Source organism: Piliocolobus tephrosceles, chromosome 18 (genome assembly GCF_002776525.5).
Source record: "Piliocolobus tephrosceles isolate RC106 chromosome 18, ASM277652v3, whole genome shotgun sequence".
NCBI classification, from domain to species: Eukaryota; Metazoa; Chordata; class Mammalia; order Primates; family Cercopithecidae; genus Piliocolobus; species Piliocolobus tephrosceles.
This window is the reverse complement of record NC_045451.1, coordinates 64,214,879-64,218,695: the sequence shown is the minus strand read 5'-3', so window position 1 is coordinate 64,218,695 and position 3,817 is coordinate 64,214,879. Positions and strand designations below refer to the sequence as shown.

The 3,817-nt window shown below is 46.2% G+C and overlaps 1 long non-coding RNA gene across 1 annotated transcript; it reads left to right on the top strand.

Moving 5' to 3' along the window:
* Positions 1-490: 490 nt before the first annotated feature.
* LOC111553560 lies at positions 491-3,062 on the top strand. Its single transcript, XR_002734983.1, has 3 exons — positions 491-562; positions 2,506-2,623; positions 2,768-3,062. It is a non-coding gene; the product is annotated as an uncharacterized LOC111553560 (long non-coding RNA).
* Positions 3,063-3,817: the final 755 nt, after the last annotated feature.

The window sequence follows — 3,817 nt, the reverse complement described above, 5'->3', positions numbered from 1 at the left end:
CAGGCTGGAGTGCAGTAGTGCCATCTCGGCTCACTGCAGCCTCTGCATCCTTGGCTCAAGTGGTCCTCCCACCTCAGCTTCCGGAGTAGCTAGGACAACAGGCACCAACATGCAGGGCTAATTTCTAAATTTTTGGCAGAGACAGGGCTTTACCATGTTGCCCCAGCTTGTCTCCAACTCCTGGGCTCAAGCGATCCACCCCTTCTGCCTCCCAAAGTGCTGGGACTCCAGGTGTGAGCCACCATGCCAGGCCACATTTTGTGGTTGTTATTTGGCAGTAAAGCTGGAGCTACTTTGTCCCCTAGCTGAAACGAGCTACACGGTGATACTAACTCTCTTCTCTGAGATGGGAAATTCCTGCAGCCTACAAAAGGCTACTGAGGAATTGTCAAGTCAAAGAGTTCTAGAATGCCTAGAGACCCTCAGTCCAGCTGGTCTTCAGTCCAGCTTGTTTCCCACGTGAGGAATCTGACCCTCAGAAAATAATCAGATACCCGGAGCTCGCTAGTGGCAGAGCCTGCAACACCCAGTCCTCTCCAGCTCTCTCTTCAGGGACAGACAGGTATCATTCTTATTTTTAATGAAAACAGGTGCATGTGTTGTAGATAGAATTGTTAAAATATCTAATTGTATTAATTAGATATGCACTTTTAAATATTAAGCAATAGTTTGGTTTCAACCCGCAAGCCACACAAAAATACGGAGATCCTCCACCTCAGACCCCCTTCCCTGGTTCCTCTGCCGTTACCAATACGTGAGCCATTCCCAGGATTTGAGCTGAAGTGTGGGGGAGGAAGGAAGCCGTGTGGCAGCCGGTGGAGCTGATTATAGGGTTAGACGTCGCAGAACTAGAACCCGTTTCTCTTCATTCCCAGCCCAGTCATCTTTTACACATTTTTTTCTTTCTTCCTTCCTTTCTTCTTTTTAGAAACAGGGTCTTGGCCGGTCACAGTGGCTCACGCCTATAATCCTAGCAGTTTGGGAGGCCGAGGAGGGTGGATCACCTGAGGTGAGGAGTTGGAGACCATCCTGGCCAACATGGGGAAACCCCGTCTCTACTAAAAATACAAAAATTAGGCCAGGCGCGGTGGCTCACGCCTATAATCCCAGCACTTTGGGAGGCTGATGCGGGCGGATCATGAGGTCAGGAGATTGAGACCTTCTCTGCTAAAAATACAAAAAATTAGCGGGGCATGGTGGCGCTCGCCTGTAGCCTCAGCTACTGGGAAGGCTGAGGCAGGAGAATTGCTTGAACTGGGGGCGGGGGGCGGGGAGGTTGCAGTGAGCCAAGATCGCGCCACTGCCCTCTAGCCTGGGCAACAGAATGAGAGTCCATCTCAAAAAAAAAAAAAAAGAAAAGAAACAGGGTCTTGTTCTGTTTGTTACCCAGGCTGGAGTACAGCAGCACACTCATGGCTCACTGCAGTCCCGAGCTCCTGGGCTCAAGCAATCCTCCTGCCTCGGCTTCCTGAGTAGCTTGGACTATAGGCACGTACCGCCACATCCAGCTGGCTTTAAAAATTTTTTTTGTAGAATCATGGTTTTGCTATGTTGCCCAGGCTGGTCTCAAACTCCCGGGCTCAAGTGGTTCTCCTATCTTGGCCTCACAAATTGCTGGGACTACATGTGCACACTGTCACATCTTGCCTTCAATAACTTTTAATTGTTCCTTTTACTAGGGAAGTAATAAAATCCCCCTCACACTACTGGTAGGTTGGTTTGATTTCTTTTTTTCTTTTTTTTTTTTCTTGTTGAGATGGCAGCTTGGTCTGTTGCACAGACTGGAGTTCAATATGATTTTGGCTCACTGCAACCTCCACCTCCCAGGTTCAAGTCTTTCTCCTGCCTCAGCCTCCCGAGTACCAGAGACTACAGGCATGCGCCACCACGCGCGGCTACTTTTTGCATTTTACTAATTAGTAGAGACTGGATTTCACCATGTTGGCCAGGCTGGTCTTGTACTCCTGACCTCCAGTGATCTGCCTGCTTTGGCCTCCCAAGGTGTTGGGATTACAGGTGTGAGCCACTGCGCCTGGCTGCTTGGTTTGATTTCTATCAGACATATTTTAATTCCCTATATTATTTAATGTATAAATGTAGAATTTCATGTTCTTTTTAGTGAAAGAAGTTCAGGTCTTCAGGGTATAATGAGGTAGGAAGGCTTAGTCATGTAGGGAAACGATACCATGTACTTCTTATTATCTTTTTAGTGTTGGGATTAGGGTTGCCAGATAAAATACAGGATGCCCCACTGAATTTGAATTGCTAAACAACAGGGACATACTTACACACAAACGTTATTCATTGTTTATCTGAAATTCAAATTCCGCTTGGTGTCAGGCATTTCTTTTTGCCAACTCCAGCAGCCCCAGCTAGGAGGTGCCGCGTGGGCTCCTCTCCCTAGAAGTCCTCTTACCTGCTGTCAGCTGAGCAATTTGCCAGGCTTGCTTTGGGAGCTGGCTTGAAGTTATTTGGATTTGATGACTTACTTTCTCTTTTGTGCAGGAATCCACTTACCAAGATGACAGGAGCAAGTGGTTATCAGAGCCTGCTTTCTAGAAATTCAGTTAAATAAGCAGCCCCCATCTCTTTTTCTCCAATTTCAGTCTTGGGGAAGGGATTGGTAGGTTAAAGTCATTCCACCTCTTTATTTAATAATTCTGTTTTGCATACCCTTTACTGGATGATCATTCCTTAGAGACGTTTGCAGTCAAAAGCCCTGTTCTTTATCGTGTTAAACATCACAGAGCCTCATGTTTTCCTTAAGGAAAACGTGAACAAGAGAGAAGGGTCCTGTTGAGGAAGCCAGGACTCAGAGCATTTCCGCAGACTGAGTCTGGATCCTTTCCTTCAGCCTCCAGGAATACTGCCGTTTCCACACCCAGGGTGGTAATCCAGGCAAGGGCTCCAGTGTGTGGCCACCCTGCCACCTACTACCTGTGTGTCCAAATGCAGTGACTCAGCTTCTCTGTGCCCCTCTTTCCTCTATCATTTCCACATGTATAAAATGAGGATAATGTTGCTACTCTAAGGATTGCATCAATTAATACACAGCACTCAGTAAATCTGTTAACCAATCAGTAGATCATGCCTTACATGCTGGGCACGTTCCCTCTTCTCTCTAGACCGCAGTGACCCCAACTGTGAAGTGGCTATAGCTAATCCACTTGGTCTATAGGATTTGTAAAGGAACATGTTAATAACCCTCAAGTGACTGCAGAGAATGGGGCCATTCTTTTTGGGAAAATATAGATTGTTTATTATCAGGGATGAATACTTAAAAGAAAATCTGGCAACTTTTTTGTAAGTCACGAAGAAGGGTATGGGAGGGGTTGCACGCTTTTGAATGGGAATGCCTCTCTGGGAACTGTAGGGAAATGGGTGACACAGAAGTACTAGGGGTTTTGGAGCAGTTCTGAGTGAACACACAGGTCCGGTGTGGCTACTTGGGGGCAGGGCCCCTGGAATTTATGCTGTTTTGCCTGCAAAGCTGATTACCCAGCTGCCTCTTCTCTTCTTACCTCCGTGATATTATCACCAAGCAACTGACGACAATTAAATCTGAGAACTCAACAACCACGCACTAAGATAAAAGACCACTGTGCTGTTGTGTTTCAATAGATATATAGAGAGAAGTGGGAAACTTCAGGATTAATGAAATGTAGATAATGTCAAGAAATGGCCAAAACACTGAAGCACTAAATTAGGAAAAGAGCCTTATGCAAATATTTGGTACCAATGTCTGCTGTATTTTTTTACGTTTTTTAGTTTAATTTGTTTTTCAATGCAGGCTAGAGTGGGCTCACTGCAGCCTTTA